General features: G+C 54.2%; 1 protein-coding gene across 2 annotated transcripts in view; it reads right to left on the bottom strand.

Annotated features, from left to right (window-relative positions):
* Nucleotides 1–22,873, bottom strand: part of DAG1 (dystroglycan 1) — a 182,389-nt gene that overhangs the window by 83,463 nt on the left and 76,053 nt on the right. Inside the window, exon 1 of one of the 2 annotated variants that reach the window (XM_063941433.1) lies at nucleotides 11,047–11,067. The exons of the other annotated variant lie outside the window; for it this stretch is intronic. The gene's annotated coding sequence lies outside the window, so the exon portion shown is untranslated. Of the gene's footprint in view, nucleotides 1–11,046; nucleotides 11,068–22,873 lie in introns of those variants that run through there. 2 annotated transcript variants of the gene reach the window in all.

Genomic DNA, 22,873 nt, shown 5'->3' with positions numbered 1-22,873 from the left:
AAGGGGCCTGGTAAGATGTAGGGAGGGGGGGGGGGGGGGCTGTACTGACTTCAGAAACATATCGGCCAGATGTATTATAGGTGGGGCCTGGTCAGTTGTAGATTGGGCCTGGTAAGGTGTGGGCCTGGCCAGTTGTAGATGAGGGGCCTGGTAATGTGTAGGTGGGGCCTGGTCAGTTGTCGATAAGGGGCCTGGTAAGGGGTAAGTGGGGCCTGGTCAGTTGTATTATAGGTGGGGCCTGGTCAGTTGTAGATTGGGCCTGGTAAGGTGCGGGCCTGGCCAGTTATAGATAAGGGGCCTTGTAAGGTGTGGGAGGGGCCTGGTCAGTTGTAGATCAGGGGCCTGGTAAGGTGTGTGTGGGGGGGGGGGGGGGGGGCTGGTTAGCTGTAGATAAGGCTCCTAGGCAGGTGTAGGGCAGGACTGGGTTTCTGTAGATAAGGGGCCTGGTAAGGTGTAGGCGGGCCCTGGTTATCTGTAGATAAGAGGCCTGATGAGGTGTAGGTGGAGCCTGCTCAGTTGTAGATAAAGGGCCTGGTAAGGTGTAGGCGGGCCCTGATTATCTGTAGATAAGGGGCCTGGTAAGGTGTAGGCGGGCCCTGGTTGTCTGTAGATAGGGGCCTGGTGAGGTGTAGGCGGGCCCTGATTATAGATAAGGGGCCTGGTAAGGTGTAGGCGGGCCCTGGTTGTCTGTAGATAAGGGGCCTGGTGAGGTGTAGGTGGAGCCTGCTCAGTTGTAGATAAGAGGCCTGGTAAGACTTAGGCGGGGCCCTGGTTATTTGTAGATAAGGGGCCTGGTAAGGTGTAGGCGGGCCCTGGTTATCTATAGATAAGGGGCCTGGTAAGGTGTAGGCGGGCCCTGGTTGTCTGTAGATAAGGGGCCTGGTGAGGTGTAGATGGAGCCTGCTCAGTTGTAGATAAGTGGCGTGGTAAGGCGTAGGCGGGGCCCTGGTTATCTGTAGCTAAGGGGCCAGGTGTCTCCTGTCTCTCTGATGTATAACTGCTGCAATGTTTGGCACTAGTCTGAGTGTAGGGAGCTGCTGTCTTCCCGGGGTAGCTGAGTGTGGGGAGGTGCTGTCTCCCCGGGGTAGCTGAGTGTGGGGAGCTGCTGTCTCCCCGGGGTAGCTGAGCGGGGAGAGGTGCTGTCTCCCTGGGGTAGCTGAGCGTGGGGAGGTGCTGTCTCCCCGGGGTAGCTGAGTGTGGGGAGGTGCTGTCCCCCCGGGTAGCTGAGTGTGGGGAGCTGCTGTCTCCCCGGGGTAGCTGAGCGTGGGGAGGTGCTGTGTCCCCGGTGTAGGTGAGCAGGGGGAAATGCTGTGTCCCTGAGGTAGGTGAGTGTGGGGCGGTGTTGTCTCCCCGGGGTAGCTGAGTGTGGGGAGGTGCTGTCTCCCCGGGGTAGCTGAGTGTGGGGAGCTGCTGTCTCCCCGGGGTAGCTGAGTGTGGGGAGCTGCTGTCTCCCCGGGGTAGCTGAGCGGGGGGAGGTGCTGTCTCCCCGGGGTAGCTGAGCGGGGGGAGGTGCTGTCTCCCCGGGGTAGCTGAGCGGGGGGAGGTGCTGTGTCCCCGAAGTAGGTGAGCGGGGGGGGGGGTGCTGTGTCCCCGGGGTAGGAGAGTGTGGGGAGGTGCTGTCCCCCCGGGTAGCTGAGTGTGGGGAGCTGCTGTCTCCCCGGGGTAGGTGAGCGGGGGGAAATGCTGTGTCCCCGAGGTAGGTGAGTGTGGGGAGGTGCTGTGTCCCCGGGGTAGGTGAGTGTGGGGAGGTGCTGTCTCCCTGGAGTAGGTGAGTGTGGGGAGCTGCTGTCTCCCCGGGGTAGCTGAGCGTGGGGAGGTGCTGTGTCCCCAGGGTAGGTGAGCGGGGGGAAATGCTGTGTCCCCGAGGTGGCTGAGCGGGGGGAGGTGCTGTGTCCCCGGGGTAGGTAAGTGTGGGAGGTGCTGTCTCCCTGGAGTAGGTGAGTGTGGGGAGGTGCTGTCTCCCCGAGGTAGGTGAGCGGGGGGAGGTGCTGTCTCCCTGGGGTAGCTGAGCGGGGGGAGGTGCTGTCTCCCCGAGGTAGGTGAGCGGGGGGAGGTGCTGTGTCCCCGGGGTAGGTGAGTGTGGGGAGGTGCTGTCTCCCCGAGGTAGGTGAGCGGGGGGAGCTGCTGTGTCCCCGGTATAGGTGAGTGTGGGGAGGTGCTGTCTCCCCAGGGTAGGTGAGCGAGGGGAGGTGCTGTGTCCCTGGGGTAGCTGAGCGGGGGGAGGTGCTGTGTCCCAGGGGTAAGTGAGCGGGGGGAGGTGCTGTGTCCCTGGGGTAGGTGAGCGGGGGGAGGTGCTGTGTCCCCGGGGTAGGTGAGTGTGGGGAGGTGCTGTCTCCCCAGGGTAGGTGAGCGAGGGGAGGTGCTGTGTCCCTGGGGTAGCTGAGCGGGGGGAGGTGCTGTGTCCCCGGGGTACGTGAGCGAGGGGAGGTGCTGTGTCCCCGGGGTAGGTGAGCGGGGGGAGGTGCTGTGTCCCCGGGGTAGGTGAGTGTGGGGAGGTGCTGTGTCCCCGGGGTAGGTGAGCGGGGGGAGGTGCTGTGTCCCCGGGGTAGGTGAGTGTGGGGAGGTGCTGTTTCCCCGGGGTAGCTGAGTGTGGGGAGGTGCTGTGTCCCCGGGGTAGGTGAGTGTGGGCAGCTGCTGTCTCCCCGGGGTAGGTGAGCGGGGGGAGGTGCTGTCTCCCCGGGGTAGCTGAGCGGGGGGAGGTGCTGTGTCCCCGGGGTAGGCGAGTGGGGGGGAGGTGCTGTGTCCCTGGGGTAGGTGAGTGTGGGCAGCTGCTGTCTCCCCGGGGTAGGTGAGTGTGGGCAGCCGCTGTCTCCCCGGGGGAGGTGCGCGGGGGGAGTTGCTGTGTCCCCGGGGTAGGTGAGTGGGGGGAGGTGCTGTGTCCCCGGGGTAGCTGAGCGGGGGGAGGTGCTGTGTCCCCGGGGTAGGTGAGCGGGGGGGGGGGGGTGCTTTGCCCCCGGGGTAGGTGAGTGTGGGGAGGTGCTGTCTCCCTGGGGTAGCTGAGCGGGGGGAGGTGCTGTCTCCCCAGGGTAGCTGAGTGTGGGGAGGTGCTGCCTCCCCGGTGTAGGTGAGCGGGGAGGTGCTGTCTCCTCGGGGTAGGTGAGCGGGGAGGTGCTGTCTCCTCGGGGTAGGTGAGCGGGGGGAGGTGCTGTGTTCCCGGGGTAGCTGAGCGGGGGAGGTCTCCCAGGGGTAGGTTAGCGGGGGGAGGTGCTGCTGTCTCCCCGGTCTCTCTGTACAGAGGTTTGGGAGGTGTGTGACCCCCGGATAAGTCGCTGTGTTCCGGGGACAGGGAGACATTTCTATTAACTCTAGATAAAATCCTAATTAACAGACGGCTAATTGTAAGAGCAGCTCCATGTGTCACAGCGGCCGCTCTGTAGCTCCGCCTCTGGCGGGGTCATGTTACCTATAAAGGCCTGATTGTGACTCGCACCTACGCCCGTATGTGCCCGGGGCCTGATTGTGACTCGTACCTACGCCCGCATGTGGCCGCGGCCTGATTGTGACTATCACCTACGCCCGCATGTGGCCAGGGCCTGATTGTGACTCGCACCTACGCCCGCATGTGGCCGGGGCCTGATTGTGACTATCACCTACGCCCGCATGTGCCCGGGGCCTGATTGTGACTCGCACCTACGCCCGCATGTGGCCGGGGCCTGATTGTGACTATCACCTACGCCCGCATGTGCCCGGGGCCTGATTGTGACTCGCACCTACACCCGCATGTGGCCAGGGCCTGATTGTAACTATCACCTACGCCCGCATGTGGCCGGGGCCTGATTGTGACTATCACCTACGCCCGCATGTGCCCGGGGCCTGATTGTGACTCGCACCTACGCCCGCATGTGGCCGGGGCCTGATTGTGACTATCACCTACACCCGCATGTGCCCGGGGCCTGATTGTGACTCACACCTACACCCGCATGTGCCCGGGGCCTGATTGTGACTCGCACCTACGCCCGCATGTGGCCGGGGCCTGACTGTGACTATCACCTACGCCCACATGTGGCCGGGGCCTGACTGTGACTCGCACCTACGCCCGCATGTGGCCGGGGCCTGACTGTGACTATCACCTACGCCCACATGTGGCCGGGGCCTGACTGTGACTCGCACCTACACCCGCATGTGGCCGGGGCCTGACTGTGACTATCACCTACGCCCACATGTGGCCGGGGCCTGACTGTGACTCGCACCTACACCCGCATGTGGCCGGGGCCTGATTGTGACTATCACCTACGCCCGCATGTGGCCGGGGCCTGACTGTGACTATCACCTACACCCGCATGTGGCCGCGGCCTGATTGTGACTCGCACCTACGCCCGCATGTGGCCGGGCCTGATTGTGACTCGCACCTACGCCCGCATGTGCCCAGGGCCTTATTGTGACTCGCACCTACGCCCGCATGTGGCCGGGCCTGATTGTGACTCGCACCTACGCCCGCATGTGGCCGGGGCCTGACTGTGACTATCACCTACGCCCGCATGTGGCCGGGGCCTGATAGTGACTCGCACCTACGCCCGCATGTGGCCAGGGCCTGATTGTGACTCGCACCTACGCCCGCATGTGGCCAGGCCTGATTGTGACTCGCACCTACGCCCGCATGTGGCCGGGCCTGATTGTGACTCGCACCTACGCCCGCATGTGGCCGGGCCTGATTGTGACTCGCACCTACACCCCCGCATGTGGCCGGGCCTGATTGTGACTCGCATCTACGCCCGCATGTGGCCGGGGCTTGATTGTGACTCGCACCTACGCCCGCATGTGGCTGGGGCTTGATTGTGACTCGCACCTACACCCGCATGTGGCTGGGGCTTGATTGTGACTCGCACCTACGCCCGCATGTGGCCAGTGCCTGATTGTGACTCGCACCTACGCCCGCATGTGGCCGGGCCTGATTGTGACTCGCACCTACGCCCGCATGTGGCCGGGGCCTGATTGTGACTATCACCTACGCCCGCATGTGCCCGGGGCCTGATTGTGACTATCACCTACGCCCGCATGTGGCTGGGGCCTGATTGTGACTCGCACCTACGCCCGCATGTGGCCGGGGCCTGACTGTGACTCGCACCTACACCCGCATGTGGCCGGGGCCTGATTGTGACTCGCACCTACGACCGCATGTGGCCGAGGCCCGATTGTGACTATCACCTACGCCCGCATGTGGCCGGGGCCTGACTGTGACTATCACCTACGCCCGCATGTGGCCGGGGCCCGATTGTGACTCGCACCTACGCCCGCATGTGGCCGGGGCCCGATTGTGACTCGCACCTACGCCCGCATGTGGCCAGGGCCTGATTGTGACTCGCACCTACACCCGCATGTGGCCGGGGCCTGATTGTGACTCGCACCTACACCCGTATGTGGCCGGGGCCTGACTGTGACTATCACCTACGCCCGCATGTGGCCGGGGCCTGACTGTGACTATCACCTACGTCCGCATGTGGCCGGGGCCCGATTGTGACTCGCACCTACGCCCGCATGTGGCCGGGGCCTGACTGTGACTATCACCTACGCCCGCATGTGGCTGGTGCCTGATTGTGACTCGCACCTACGCCCGCATATGGCCGGGGCCTGATTGTGACTCGCACCTACGCCCGCATGTGGCCGGGGCCTGATTGTGACTCGCACCTACGCCCGCATGTGGCCGGGCCTGATTGTGATTTGCACCTACACCCGCATGTGGCCGGGGCCTGACTGTGACTATCACCTACGCCCGCATGTGGCCGGGGCCTGATTGTGACTCACACTTACACCCGCATGTGGCCGGGGCCTGATTGTCACTCGCACCTACGCCCGCATGTGGCCGGGGCCTGATTGTGACTCGCACCTTCGCCCGCATGTGGCCAAGGACATAGTTGGCATCTGAACGGGCAAGATGCCGGCAGTCAGAAGACCGGTGTTGGAATCCCGACACTGTTCAGAGTCACGACGCTGGAATCCCAACAGTCGACGCCCGGAATGTAAGTGTGAGGCGGCAGTGACGTAAAACACCCCCCCCCCCCCATCTGACATGTTACTGGAGAACTGTGTACATTGCCAGTGTTGAGTTGCTGTAAATGTTCTCGGGTGATCCCTATGTATTTATCACTAGCTGCATGCTGCCATATTGTCAGGAGAGTCCATCCCATGCCCTGAGGCCGCTCCCTCCTAGAGTACAGAGAGCATTACACATGGAAGTAAAGAGTCGGGAAGATCTAGAGTAAGGAGGACACTGTTTATATCATGAGGATAACAATCGTTACATTTATTTCCAGCTAATGAAGAAGTATTGTTAGAGAGATGTGATTGAGGCAGGAGGCTGGGATGTGAGGCACTGAGTGACGGGAGATTGCTGGGAGATTAGAGCGGCCCGTGTGAGGTGTGGGCTGTGTAATCCCCGTGTGGAACCCTCGCAGAGCATTACACGGCGTCATTGTGCTGTATTCTGTGGGGAAGAGTCCCAGCTGCAATCCCCACACAGCATGTGGGAGACATCACCGAGGCATGAGGCACCGAGCTAGCAGAGACTCGCCATCATAGCTGACTGTTTACCATATGGTAGGGGGTTATTCAGGTTAGTTTGCAAACCATAAAAGCTAGCAGTTGGGTAAAACCATGTGCACTGCAGGTGGGGCAGATGTAACATGTGCAGAGAGAGTTAGATTTGGGTGTGTTATATTGTTTCTGTGCAGGGTAAATACTGGCTGCTTTATTTTTACACTGCAAATTAGATTTCAGTATGAACACCCCACCCAAATCTAACTCTCTCTGCACATGTTACATCTGCCCCACCTGCAGTTCACATGTTACATCTGCCCCACCTGCACTGCACATGGGGGCTAATTCAGACTGGATCGCTGCAGCAGGGCAATGTTTTTGCCTGCGCCCAATCCTCAGCTGCGCTGCGCTTGTGCCCCGGTCTTGTACATACAGAGTCGCAGTACATATTTGGTCGCACGGTAGCAGAAATGTGGGGGCGTTCCTGGTCGGTGGCTGGGAGGTAATGGGGGGGGCACGCAGATGAACACCAGGGTAGGACTGTGGAGCAGCGTTAGAGAATCAGCCCCACAGGCGGAATGCCTCCTGATGGAACATCGATGCTCATTGCTATGGATGAGGCAGAGATCAGAGCCTGCAGATGGCATCACCATTCCTGGCTAATCATCACATACGGGGGATAGTTCCCTGCTCAGACTCGTCTGTCCTCAGCCATCCCGGGCCAGGTAATTGCCTTCCATGGAGTGAGATTCCTGGCCTGCAGCAGCATGAATGGCAGGGCCCTCCCTCCCTGTCTCTGCTCTGACATTCCTGGGCCCTCCCTCCCTATCTCCTGACATTCCTGGGCCCCCTCACCTGTCTGCAGCCCCCTCCTGCTACACTCCCAGGGACAATAGAGGGGAAGGCAGGATACAGACAGACGCAGAGGAGGTTACACAAGGCCCGGAGGTCACAGACGTGTTACATGTATGTGGGGGAAACATGAGATTCAGACACAATAAGATATATGTCCCTGTACGGTTCCCGCCTCCACTTGCGTCACACAGCGCAGACATATGCGGCATTGTGCTGTGTGTACAGCATTGTCTGTAATTACAGGGTTCGTTAATGAGTCACAGACCGTTGTTCTCAGATCAGACTGTGGCTCTATGGGGGGGATGTAGGCCTGATGCGGAATAATGTCATATATCTGTTACCTGCGGCAACGGCAGACATTGCTACAGCTGTAGCCAGCAGCATATGTGGCTTCTATAACACTATATAGTAATTACTTCAGCATTATATGATCACAATAGGCAGCAGATTCCTGGGGCCTGCTCGCCCTTTGCTCTGGGGCGCTGTAATCCGGGCGGTGCCGGAGCGGGTGACAATGTGGAGGGTCCTCTGGAGGAGACGCTGCTGCTCAATAGGGATCAGTCACGTAAATGTATAATTGGATTTTCCTGAGGTTGTAATAACGTGTTCCTATACTACACACAAAGAATCCCATCCCGGGAATGGCCGGATTCCGCATTCCTCAGCCAATGAATAAGAAATCCCTGATCTACGCACTTGTCACTTCTAATGACTTCCGTTTCCTGCTCCTCTGAGGGCCCGGTGCGGAACGCGGTAGTGTCAGGCACCGGCAGAGCTGGGGTCCGCCAATTACCGGGTCATCAGTCTAAAGTAACGTGGACGGGATTCTGGAAACATCTCCCGAGGCTTTCCTCACAGCGTACTATAAATGATTGCATGGGTGGGTCAGCGCAGACTGGCGCAGCACGATGTTCCGGGACTACACAGAGCCGCCTTGTTTTTGGGTTAGAGGCTCATGTGCCCATAATGACGCTCTCTAAATAGTGTCTGTACAGCCGTAGGCGGCATCGGACGATGGGGGTCATTCCGAGTTGATCGCTAGCTGCATTTGTTCGCTACGCAGCGATCAGGCAAAAAATCGGCACTTCTGCGCATGCGTATGTGGCGCAATGCGTACGCGCGTCGTACTATTACAATGAGCGATGTAGTTTCACACAGGGTCTAGCGAAGCTTTTCAGTCGCACTGCTGGCCGCAGAGTGATTGACAGGAAGTGGGCGTTTCTGGGTGTCAACTGACCGTTTTCAGGGAGTGTTCGTATAAAAACGCAGGTGTGCCAGGAAAAACGCAGGCGTGGCTGGGCGAACGCAGGGCGTGTTTCCTGACGTCAAAACAGGAACGGAATGGTCTGAAGTGATCACAAGCGCTGAGTAGGTTTTGAGCTACTCTGAAACTGCACAAAATTATTTTGCGGTGCTCTGCGATCCCTTCGTTCCCACTTCTGCGAAGCTAAAATACACTCCCGGAGGGCGGCGGCACAGCGTTTGCACGGCTCCTAAAAACTGCTATCGAGCGAACAACTCGGAATGACCACCGATATACCCAGCTCTGCGTTGATAGTATATGCCGCGGGTTTACGCCCAGATACAGAAGGAGGTTGTTACCATGTGTTCCGATGGCCAGACACAAAGTCACTGTTAGGGTAGATGTACATAATCCCCTGTATACCACAGCCGGTGAAATATGACATTTGCAAAATGTACTGTGTCCTAAAATACACCAATATTATATGTACCTGATCGTCAGACTGCGCAGCCAATGAGACGCTGCGGCTAGTACTGGCGACGCCATGCTCAGCCCCCAGGCATATACATGCATGCAGATATGTAGCTAGCGCAGCGTGGAGAGCTGGTTTCAGCATTACCGGGGAAGGTCCTCGGCTGTTGCTGAACTATAACCCCCAGCATACTCTGTTTCTATGGGGGATATAATGTCAGATCTACCAGATTTTGTCCGGAGGTCGACCTCAGCATTGCGCTGCTGTAGATTATAGGCTACAGGGGAAGCGGATAAGATACCGCCGCACGGGATCCCGGCGATCACAATGCCGACGCCGCAATCCTGCACAGTGGTACAATGCCGTCGCCGGAATAACGGCGAGGTAGGTGATTCTCCCTCCATGGGTGTCCACCGTGCCCGCAAGGGGACTCTTTGCGCTCACCACGCTCTCAGTATACTGACGGCCGGCATCCCAGCCATCGGTAATTCATACCGAACGCGGCTACAGATTGCAGAAATGACCGGGAGTGGGTTTCTCCGGATCCCTCCCCAGGAATGGGGGCTGCGTCGTGGTCACTCGATGGCACCTGCGCAGGAGTCCGGATAGAGGAGAGCACCGATGCATCACAGGGATGAGCCGCTGCCCTGACACCGCCAGGCGCTGTTATCACACCCAGCAATGTCATATTGTGCTCAGATCTTACTGCAAATGTGATGATTCAGAAGACGACGCCTCGGAGACAGGTAAGCGAGGAGTTAACAGAAGATGTTTTCTGCAGAGAAGAGGAATGAGATTATTCGTCAGGTGAGCGGGGAGGAGATGCTATCTCAGGGACAGGACTGCGTTCTGCCGCCGTTACATTATCACCACAGTCACACAATGTGAGGAGCGTATCAGTCTCTGGCCATCGCTCGTCTTCCAGCAGGACGCAGGTGTGTGCAGCTTACACCGGACGCTGCTGCTGCTGGAACACATGATACGGTGCGGTATCACCGTACAGTGCCGGTCGTCACCGGTGCACTCCTGTACACCTGCTCCTTAATGCAGAGATCTCAGGGGGACATTTACTAAGCAGTGATAAGAGCAGAGAAGTGAGCCAGTGGAGAAGTTGCCCCATCAACCAATCAGCTGCTCTGTAACATTTTATAGTATGCAAATTATAGATGTTACTTCAGTGCTGATTGGTTGCCATGGGCAACTTCTCCACTGGCTCACTTCTCCACTCTTATCACTGCTTAGTAAATGTCCCCCTCAGTATCATACGGTGCAACTCAATCCCCAAAAGCATTCAGATATGGGCAAGAGGTTCAGTTGTTCAGAAGCCCAAGGATGAGCCACGGAAATCTTGTTGGTGGCAGACGGGGAGGTTCTAGAGGTCACAGATAAAGCACCCAGTGCACAGTGACTGCGATTACCACGTGTCACACCAGCTGAGGGGTATCTGTGAGGGCGCAGAACGTCGCACCTTGCAGGGGATGGGCTGCAGCAGCAGAAGACCACACCCGGTGCTGCGGCTGTCCAGGAGGACGTGAATGCCATGGGCAGTGGGCGTCTTATTGAGATGCCGCACGGTTCCGCCAATGTGTGACACCATTGACCGGAACTTCGCACAGAATGTCTCATTGACCAAAGCTGCCGGTGTCAGTGCAGCTGCGCCTTTAGACGCAATCGTTGATGCCGACACGCCCGTGACTGTTAGCCACCTCGCCGGCTAGGTCCCTTTGTGGTGCAAACATGGCGGCACAGGATGGCTTCCTTGTATGGCACCACTGGGATAGGGGAAGGGGGGGCGCAGTAGGAATGCAGAGAATTAGAGTCATCAGATAGAATGCTCTGACTATGGTCGTGGACAGCCATATTGGGAGAATCACCTCCCTCTCCGGTATTCCGTCGGTGGTATTGTACCCCTATGAAGATTACGGCGTCGGTATTGCGACTGGCGGATCCCGAGGGGCGGTATTGTAAACGCATACCATGTAAGGGCCATGCCCTGCATTACCTGGCCCGGGAGTGAGAGCCCCGGTGACACACGGCAGAGGAACCGCTCTCGTCGCTCGCACACAATTCATATTATAAGTACGCTGTTGTTATTGTGTTGGGCGTTAGGAATTGGGAGGGAGGGAGGGAGGAAGTGAAGACTGGCACGGCAGGTGGCATAGGGGGAGGGCATAGAATTAGCCTGTACTCTCCCTGTGCCCTCTGCTTAGTGTTAGGGGCCGGGAAATCTACTCCCCCCTAATGCTGCACAGAGTGCTAGCTCCTCTGCCATGCCCCGCCATGAGAGGGTTAATCAGCGGCTGACACTGAGCAGGAGAAACCTGGCTGCATTCTCTGGGACTCAGAGCTGCTGCTATTTTTGGAAGAATCCTACAAACCTGCAGGGAGACGCCTCATCCCGCTCACCAGACGCAGCATATTCATCTCTCTGTATTAGAGCTGTGGCAACGAGGGGCTGGCGGGGGCTCTTATCCCATCTGCTCTATTCAGCCTGGAGACTCAGAGGTTTCCTTCTCACCAGGGAGGCCTCCATGGAGGCAGGAGCCACCGGCACCTCCACACCATTCTGCGTTATACTTAGTGGGACATAACAGAACAATGATGTGCGCTGTCCATTCTATAATAGAGCGGTGTCTGCAGCTGGCGACGATTCATCCGCATTTATTATTCTCCAGTCTGATTATTATATTAGGTATGCCGCCAGGTGTGCGTTATACACCTATTATTACGCCACGGTTGTCTGCGGCCATATAAGGGGTAACACCTGGCATCTGGAAAGCCATGGGGGGGTTAGGGCTGAGGGATGTACTAATAATAAACGTCTAGTAGAGATCTCTCTCTTCCTCCTAGAATATAGCTACGATCAGAATCCGCTTTATCGGCCAGGTGCACTCACATACACAGAATTATTTCCCAGTGTACATATAACGTCACACCAGCATCAGGGCTGAGCTACAAGGGTTATCAGCCGCACAGTGCTGTGAGCAGTGCACTGCGCTACCGGTGCCAACTCCTGTGTTCTCCCGTGTCACAGTGCGTCTCCTCCCATGACACGTTGCTAGGATAATTGCCCCTTGTTTGTGGGCATTCGTTGTACAGTGCAGGGGATACGTTGGCACTGTATAATATCATTCTCTGCTGTTCCTTTCTGTTTCATAGACTTCATTTGCATTTACCCCATTATATATTTTACTGGGGATCCCAAAACAGCATCCTGTAATGTCCTACTGTTGCCGTATATGTACGGCGCTGTGGAACACTTGTGGCGCCTTATAATAAAATGTAATAATAATAATCCTTCACTCAAACCTCTCATGTTCCTCTGATTCCACCATCCATGTACACCACCCATCCCAACATCCATCTCCAGTACCAGTCTCCAGCATCCATTACCACCAGTACCTTCACTACTGATCTCCACCATCCCTCCCAACATCCATCTCCAGTACCAGTCTCCACCTTCCATTACCACCTGTACATCCACTACTGATCTCCACCATCCCTCCCAACATCAATCTCCAGAACCAGTCTCCAGCTTCCATTACCAACAGTACCTTCACTACTGATCTCCACCATCCCTCCCAACATCAATCTCCAGAACCAGTCTCCAGCTTCCATTACCAACAGTACCTTCACTACTGATCTCCACCATCCCTCCCAACATCCATCTCCAGTACCAGTCTCCAGCTTCCATTACCACCAGTACCTTCCCTACTGATCTCCACCATCCCTCCCAACATCCATCTCCAGTACCAGTCTCCGGCATCCATTACCACCTGTACATCCACTACTGATCTCCACCATCCCTCTCAACATCCATCTCCAGTACCAGTCTCCAGCATCCATTACCACCAGTACCTTCACTACTGATCTCCACCATCCCTCCCAACATCCATCTCCAGTACCAGTCTCCAGCATCCATTACCACCAGTACCTTCACTACTGATCTCCACCATCCCTCCCAACATCCATCTCCAGTACCAGTCTCCAGCATCCATTACCACCTGTACATCCACTACTGATCTCCACCATCCCTCCCAACATCCATCTCCAGAACCACTCTCCACCTGTACCTCTACTACTGATCTCCATCATCCATCCCCTCCCAACATCCATCTACAGAACCAGTCTCCAACTTCCATTACCACCTGTATCTCCACCATTGGTCTCTACCTTCCATCACTGCCATCTGTCTGTACAGTATCTTCCATCTCAACCATCTGTTCCCACCATCCATCTCCATCATCTGTCTCCACCTTCCATTACTACTGCTCATCTGCACCATCTATCTCCATCATCTGCCTCTACATCCATCACCACCATCCATCTGTACCTTCCAACACCACCAGCCATCTGAACCATCTGTATCTGCCATCGGCCACTATACCACACCCACGGACCCCTTGCTCCTGAGACACACCACCAGTTACTCCACTGAACGCTTTATGGCAAGGAACGGATGATTATTCCCTCCATGTTGTCATTGGGTAGCCCCGGACCTTGTCACCCAGGGTCATTTAATAATAATGACATTACTGAGAGACACAGGTCATCTCTTTGATACATATGAAATGACTGCGGTGTAGAAACACATTTCCTCTCAGAGTGATGTTTTATTAGATGTTTTCTTCTATTCAGTTGTCCAAATTCCCAGAGAACCTTTTTTTCCGAACTCTAAATTGATTTTCTTTCCGTTTCTCTGATTTAAATTAATTTGAGCTGAAAAGGCACAGAGCTCCTTCAGAGGTCTCCGGAAGGGAAAATAAAATAAGAGATGGAAAAAGTCATATGTGATTGAAAGATCAGTGACGTGGCCTGCCCTAGCATTTGGAAAGGGCAATAAAGGGGGCAGGGGAGGGGTGGAACGGGCCAGGGGACGGGGCACAACGGAACCTTATTCTCTCTATGGTTAGAGATTGTACTAGAAACCTCTGAGAGTGGCTCGTGCGGCTTCAGTACTGCCAGGATCCAGACCGGATCCCGGTCATATACCTCCCCTACGGGCATATGCAGCGTATATTACACCCCAGTGAGCACACATAGACTGTATATCACCCCATTAGATGCATCTAGCATTTATTACACCCCAGTGAGCTCAGAGAGCTTATACTGTATATCACCCAATAGGCAAATGCAGCATGTATTACACCCCAGTAAGCACAAAGAGCTTATACAGCTCCCCTATAGGCGTATAGAGGATATATTACCCTATGAGCTGACAGAGCTTATATATCATTCCAACAGGTGCATTCAGCATGTATTATAGCGCCGGGAGCACAGAGAGATTATATATCACCCCCATAGACACGCAGTGCATATAACACTCTAGTAGACACACGCAGTGCGTATAACACCTCAGTAGACACACAAAGTGCATATAACACCCTAGTAGACACATGCAGTGCGTATAACACCCCAGAAGACATACAAAGTGCATATAACACCCTAGTAGACACATGCAGTGCGTATAACACCCCAGTAGATACACGGTGCATAGAACACCCCAGTAGACACATGCAGTCTATATAGGTTCCGGTATGAATGGTCGACCATGTTATGGTCGACAGTCATTAGGTTGACCACTATTGGTCGACATTGACATGGTCGACATGGACACATGGTCGACCCATGAAAATGGTCGACACATGAAAGGTCGACATATGAAAAGGTCGACATGAGTTTTTTTACTTTTTTTTTTTACTTTTTTTGGTGTCGTTTTTTGCGTAAAGTGACTGGGAACCCCAATTAGTGCACCGCGTCCCCTCGCATGGCTCGCTTCGCTCGCCATGCTTCGGGCATGGTGCCTTCGCTCCGCTACCGCTTCGCTCGGCACACTTAACCGTTCCAATCGTAGTCCATGTGGATCGTAAAGTATGGAAAAGTTCCCCAAAAGAAAAAAAAGTTAAAAAAACTCATGTCGGCCTTTTCATGTGTCGACCATTTTCATGTGTCGACCATGTGTCCACGTCGACCATGTCAATGTCGACCAATAGTGGTCGACATAATGACTGTCGACCATAACATGGTCGACCATGTGAACGGATACCGTCTATATAACACCCCAGTAGACATACGCAGTGCATATAACACCCCAGTAGACACACACAGTGCATATAACACCCCAGTAGACATGCAGTGCATATAACACCCCAGTAGGTACACGCAGTGCATATAACACCCCAACAGACACACGCTCTGCATATAACACTTCAGTAGACACACGCAGTGCATATAACACCCCAGTAGACACACACAGTGCATATAACACCCCAGTAGACACACGCAGTGCATATAACACCCCAGTAGACACACACAGTGCATATAACACCCCAGTAGACACACGCAGTGCATATAACACCCCAGTAGACACACGCAGTGCATATAACACCCCAGTAGACACACGCAGTGCATATAATGCCCGCCCCAGTAGGCACACGCAGTGGATATACTCCAAATTCCAGCGTTGCTAGAAATCTACCGTACTCTCCCTGTAGCGGGATCTGCGCTGTACGGTGGATGAGGCCCTCGTATCTTCCTGGGGCATATAGAAACCAATGAGTCTGTACCACCCCAACATACACACAACTGGAACACTCCCCCCACATACACACAACTGGAACACTCCCCCCCCATACACACAACTGGAACACTCCCCCCCCATACACACAACTGGAACACTCCCCCCCCCATACACACAACTGGAACACTCCCCCCCCATACACACAACTGGAACACTCCCCCCCCATACACACAACTGGAACACTCCCCCCCCCATACACACAACTGGAACACTCCCCCCCCATACACACAACTGGAACACTCCCCCCCCCCATACACACAACTGGAACACTCCCCCCCCATACACACAACTGGAACACTCCCCCCCCCATACACACAACTGGAACACTCCCCCCCCATACACACAACTGGAACACTCCCCCCCATACACACAACTGGAACACTCCCCCCACATACACACAACTGGAACACTCCCCCCCATACACACAACTGGAACACTCCCCCCACATACACACAACTGGAACACTCCCCCCACATACACACAACTGGAACACTCCCCCCCATACACACAACTGGAACACTCCCCCCACATACACACAACTGGAACACTCCCCCCACACCAACACACACACATGCTACTGGAACACTCCCCCCACATACACACAACTGGAACACTCCCCCCCCATACACACAACTGGAACACTCCCCCCCATACACACAACTGGAACACTCCCCCCACATACACACAACTGGAACACTCCCCCCACACCAACACACACACATGCTACTGGAACACTCCCCCCACATACACACAACTGGAACACTCCCCCCCCATACACACAACTGGAACACTCCCCCCCATACACACAACTGGAACACTCCCCCCACATACACACAACTGGAACACTCCCCCCCCATACACACAACTGGAACACTCCCCCCACATACACACACATGTTACTGGAACACCCCCCCCCCCTACACAATGCCCATATATTATACACACACACACACTGCCCATATATTATACACACACACTGCCCATATATTATACACACACACACTGCCCATATATTACACACACACACACTGGACATATATACCACACGCTTCCCGCAGTAGACGCACGCCTGGGACCCCACATTCCGTTAGTCGAGGATGGAAGAATTAATGTAAAACCAGCCGTGTTGGAGGGATAATGGGGGTCATTCCGAGTTGATCGCTCGCTAGCAGTTTTTAGCAGCCAGGCAAACGCATAGTCGCCGCCCACGGGGAGTGTATTTTCGCTTTGCAGGAGTGTGAACGCCTGAGCAGCAGAGCGCCCGCAAACACATTTTGTGCAGAAGAAGACCAGCCCTGTAGTTACTTATCCTGTGCGATGTTTGCTGCGATGAGTGACGTGGTAATGACGTCAGATACCCGCCCAGCAAACACCCGGCCACGCCTGCATTTTTCCAAACACTCCCAGAAAACGGTCAGTTGCCACCCATGGATGCCCTCTTTCTGTCACTCTAGTTGCGATCGGATGTGCGTTTGGAATCGTCGCTAGAACCAGTGCAAAACCACAAAAGGACTTTGGACCCGTTCGACGCACGTGCGCATTGCAGTGAATACGAATGCGCAGGTTAGCCGTTTATTTCACTGATCGCTACGCAGCGAACAACGGCAGCTAGCGATCAACTTGGAATGACCCCTAATGTGCAGTGCAGGTGGGGCAGATGTAACACGTGCACTGCAGGTGGGGCAGATGTAACATGTGCAGAGAGAGTTAGATTTGGGTGGGGTGTGTTCAAACTGAAATCTAATTTGCAGTGTAATAATACAGCAGCCAGTATTTACCCTGCACAGAAACACTATAACCCACCCAAATCTAACTCTCTCTGCACATGTTACATCTGCCCCACCTGCACTGCACATGGGCCCTCATTCCGAGTCGTTCGCTCGTTCTTTTTTTTCGCATCGCAGTGAAAATCAGCTTAGAGCGCATGCGCAATGTTCGCACTGCGACTGCGCTAAGTAATTCTGCTATGTAGAAAGTATTTTTACTCACGGCTTTTTGTTCGCACCGGCGAACGTAGTGTGATTGACAGGAAATGGGTGTTACTGGGCGGAAACACGGCGTTTTATGGGCGTGTGGCTGAAAACGCTACCGTTTCCGGAAAAAACGCAGGAGTGGCCGGAGAAACGGGGGAGTGTCTGGGCGAACGCTGGGAGTGTTTGTGACGTCAAACCAGGAACGACAAGCACTGAACTGATCGCACAGGCAGAGTAAGTCTGGAGCTACTCTAAAACTGCTAAGTTTTTTTTGTTCGCAATATTGCGTAAACTTCGTTCGCACTTTTAAGATGCTAAGATACACTCCCAGTAGGCGTAGACTAAGCGTGTGTAACTCTGCTAAATTCGCCTTGCGACCGATCAACTCGGAATGAGGGCCATGGTTTTGCCCAACTGCTAACAAATTTGCTGCTGCGATCAGGTCTGAATCACCCCCTGTGTCCCTGTAATCCGCATGCATAGCATATAAAGTCTTTGCTGTATCTCTGGTACATGGGGGCAGCTCCTGGGGATGCTCCGTTTACCTAACACGTCTTTTAATGAAGTGATCATTTGCATTTATTAATTCGAGTCTTCTGCTCATCACTGACACATGCCCCATAAAATCACACAACTAAAACAGCCATCTTCACCTGATCCGCGGCCCCATAGCTGCAGGGTCCTGCCCTGGCCTTGGGGAGGCAGTGTGGGATATAACCCAATGTGACCTATAGCAAATATTCCCCTTACCCTGCTGCAGTGGGGGCAAATTGGGGCATGTGTGTCAGAGTGCTTCTGCCCCAGTAACACGCCACACAGGGGTCAGCACATGGATATGTCACCTCTAGGACACGGAATATTGGGGTTGTGCTATCTGTAATATAAGGCAGGCCTGTAGGACTCGGGGATCAGTCATATCGCCTTGGTAACGCCACCTATCACAGCGATACGGAGAGGGGTACAGATGCTATTTATCATGTCAGGACTGCGCTAGGACCCCCTCCCTCCGGACGTTGCATCATTCCTTCTCAGCCGTGCGTTACCGGGAGGACGTGCTGTGCGCATAGCCCCGTGAGCCGGTAAAGGGGGCAGCGTCAGGGCAGGTAATGGCACCCGGAGGTGGCGTCAGGGCAGGTAATGGCACCCGGAGGTGGCGCAAGAGCAGGTAATGGCACCCGGAGGTGGCGTCAGGGCAGGTAATGGCACCCGGAGGTGGCGTCAGGGCAGGTAATGGCACCCGGAGGTGGCGTCAGGGCAGGTAATGGCACCCGGAGGGGGCGCGAGGGCAGGTAATGGCACCCGGAGGTGGCGCGAGGGCAGGTAATGGTACCCGGAGGTGGCGCAAGGGCAGGTAATGGCACCCGGAGGTGGCGTCAGGGCAGGTAATGGCACTCGGAGGTGGCGCATGGGCAGGTAATGGCACCCGGAGGTGGCGCGAGGGCAGGTAATGGCACCCGGAGGTGGCGCAAGGGCAGGTAATGGCACCCGGAGGTGGCGCGAGGGCAGGTAATGGCACCCGGAGGTGGCGTCAGGGCAGGTAATGGCACACGGAGGTGGCGCATGGGCAGGTAATGGCACCCGGAGGTGGCGCGAGGGCAGGTAATGGCACCCGGAGGGGGCGCGAGGGCAGGTAATGGCACCCGGAGGGGGCGCGAGGGCAGGTAATGGCACCCGGTGGTGGCGTCAGGGCAGGTAATGGTACCCGGAGGTGGTGTCAGGGCAGGTAATGGCACTCGGAGGTGGCGCAAGGGCAGGTAATGGCACCCGGAGGTGGAGCGAGGGCAGGTAATGGCACCCGGAGGTGGCGCATGGGCAGGTAATGGCACCCGGAGGTGGCGCGAGGGCAGGTAATGGCACCCGGAGGTGGCGCATGGGCAGGTAATGGCACCCGGAGGTGGCGCTTGTTTGTGGCCATAATTGGAGCTTTTCCCTGTATGATACATTGCGTAATGTTGGCGCCCCTATAGAGAGCGGTGGTACGGCGGTAAGTGCTGGCATTACACATGAAGTACTGCAATAGCCGTGTGCTGTGTATCACCGTACGATAATAAATAGACCCCTCAGTTCCCAGAATAGACAGATATCTGACACTGTGCCCCGGGACGCTGAGAGGTCACACAAGGACATACTGAGATCGCTGCGCTCTTAGGTCCCGATTCAAACCTGATCACCGTTGTGCGATTTCGTAAGGCTGGCGATTATCAAATGGCTGCGCATGCGTCCGGATCATAGCGCGCACGCGCAAGGCCAAACTGACCCAAAAAATCCAGCATCTTTTTTGATCGTTAGGTGAACGCGGGCTGAGTGACAGGAAGTGGACGTGTGTGGGTGATAACTGGTGCGCTTTCTGGGAGTGTCAGAAAACACGCGGCGTGAGGGTGTGTGACGTCAGCTCCGGCCCGATCAGCCCGTTTCTGTCGCATTAGAGGGTGAGTTGTGAACGGATTTGCAGATGACCGCCGTTCGCAGTGATTTTTGCACGGTGTACGCAGACTTGCACGGGGCGGATTTTCAGTCTTTCTGGGCGGCGACTATCTCATCGCAAATCTCTGCAAATTCATAGAGGTGCGATCAGGTCTGAATTAGGTCCTTATTTCTACACCCAGAACCCCTGCACTGTGTAACTACCAGTATACCCAGTCCTTAGGTTCCAGCACACACTATGATGTCACCTGAGAGGGTGATGTCACACACAATGTATTGTCACATGACTGACAGGATGACATCACACACAGTGTATTGTCACATGACTGACAGGGTGACATCACACACAGCGTATTGTCACATGACTGATAGAGTGACATCACACAGTGTATTGTCACATGACTGACAGAGTGACATCACACAGTGTATTGTCACATGACTGACAGGGTGACATCACATAGTGTATTGTCACATGACTGACAGAGTGACATCACACACAGTTGTCACATGCCTAACAGAGTGACATCACACACAGTGTATTGTCACATGACTTACAGAGTGACATCACACACAGTGTATTGTCACATGACTGACAGGGTGACATCACACACAGTGTATTGTCACATGACTGACAGGGTGACATCACACACAGTGTATTGTCACATGACTGACAGGATGACATCACAGTGTATTGTCACATGACTGACAGGGTGACATCACACACAGTGTATTGTCACATGACTGACAGGATGACATCACAGTGTATTGTCACATGACTGACAGGGTGACACCTCTAATCAGACTCACAGGCTCCCACAAACCACCCTTTGTGGTCCTAACCCTTCTGTTTCTGGGGGTGCAGCAGTGAATGGGCTGTGGTACAGGACCTCCTGTGCTGCCCATGTAATGGGAAACGACGCAGGTTATATACGGGCATATGTCAGGTCAGATAAATACACATGGAACATATAAGAACAACAAGTGAGATCAGTAATGTAGTCTGGGGGTCATTCAGACCTGATCGCTAGCTATTTTTTGCAGTGCTGCGATCAGATAGTCGCCGCCCATAGGGGAGTGTATTTTCGCTTTGCAAGTGTGTGATCGCATGTGTAGCCGAGCGGGATGAAAAAGTTTTTTGCAGTTTCTGAGTAGCTCAGAACTTACTCAGCCGCTGCGATCACTTCAGCCTGTCCAGTCCCGGAATTGACGTCAGACACCCGCCCTGCAAACACTTGGACACGCCTGCATTTTCCCTACCACTCCCAGAAAATGGTAATTTGACACCGACAAACGCCCTCTTCCTGTCAATCTCCTTGCGAACGCCCATGCAAATGGATTCTTCGTAAAATCCTTTGCACTGCAATGATCCGCTTTGTACCCGTGCGACGCGCCTGCGCATTGCGGTGCATACGCATGCACAGTTCTGACCTGATCGCAGTGTTGCGAAAAAAAGCTAGCGTGCGATCAGGTCGGAATGACCCTTATGCCCAGTATTTGTACATTGTATATGTTACATATAAATTATTCTTGCTGCGGAGAAAACACAGAAAAGGGAGGAAGTACCTAACACAGGTGTGATAAGTGTCACTCAGCAGCCGCTTTCTGTATGTAATATGTGTCAGAGGTCAGGTATGTAATATGTGTCAGTGGCCAGAGTAATCAGGTATGTAATATGTGTCAGAGGTCAGGGTAGCCAGGTATGTAATATGTGTCAGAGGTCAGGGTAGCCAGGTATGTAATATGTGTCAGAGGTCAGGTATGTAATATGTGTCATGGTAGCCAGGTATGTAATATGTGTCAGTGGCCAGAGTAATCAGGTATGTAATATGTGTCAGAGGTCAGGGTAGCCAGGTATGTAATATGTGTCAGAGGTCAGGGTAGCCAGGTATGTAATATGTGTCAGAGGTCAGGTATGTAATATGTGTCAGGGTAGCCAGGTATGTAATATGTGTCAGTGGTCAGGGTAGCCAGGTATGTAATATGTGTCAGTGGTCAGGGTAGCCAGGTATGTAATATGTGTCAGAGGTCAGGGTAGCCAGGTATGTAATATGTGTCAGAGGTCAGGGTAGCCAGGTATGTAATATGTGTCAGAGGTCAGGGTAGCCAGGTATGTAATATGTGTCAGTGGTCAGGGTAGCCAGGTATGTAATATGTGTCAGAGGTCAGGGTAGCCAGGTATGTAATATGTGTCGGTGGTCCGTGTAGCCAGGTATGTAATATATGTCAGTGGCCTGGGTAGCCAGGTATGTAATATGTGTCAGTGGTCAGGGTAGCCAGGTATGTAATATATGTCAGTGGTCTAGGTAGTCAGGTATTTAATATATGTCAGTGGTAAGTGTAGTCAGGTATGTAATATATGTCAGTGGTCAGGGTAGTCAGGTATGTAATACAGTATATGTCAGGTATGTAATACAGTATATGTCAGTAGTTAGGTATGTAATACAGTATATATCAGTAGTTAGATATGTAATACAGTATATGTCAGTAGTCAGGTATGTAATGCAGTATATATCAGTAGTCAGGTATGTTATACAGTATATATCAGTAGTCAGGTATGTAATACAACATGTGTCAGTAGTTAGGTATGTAATACAGTATATATCAGTAGTCAGGTATGTAATACAGCATATATCAGTAGTCAGGTATGTAATACAGTATATGTCATGGTGGTCAGGTATGTAATACAGTATATGTCAGTAGTCAGGTATGTAATATAGTATATGTCAGTAGTTAGATATGTAATACAGTATATATCAGTAGTTAGGTATGTAATACAGTATATGTCAGTAGTTAGATATGTAATACAGTATATATCAGTAGTCAGGTATGTAATACAGTATATGTCAGTAGTC

The sequence above is a fragment of the Pseudophryne corroboree genome, chromosome 9, assembly GCF_028390025.1.
Source record: "Pseudophryne corroboree isolate aPseCor3 chromosome 9, aPseCor3.hap2, whole genome shotgun sequence".
NCBI classification, from domain to species: domain Eukaryota; kingdom Metazoa; phylum Chordata; class Amphibia; order Anura; family Myobatrachidae; genus Pseudophryne; species Pseudophryne corroboree.
The sequence above is the reverse complement of the archived record's forward strand: the minus strand, read 5'-3'. Positions and strand labels throughout refer to the sequence as shown.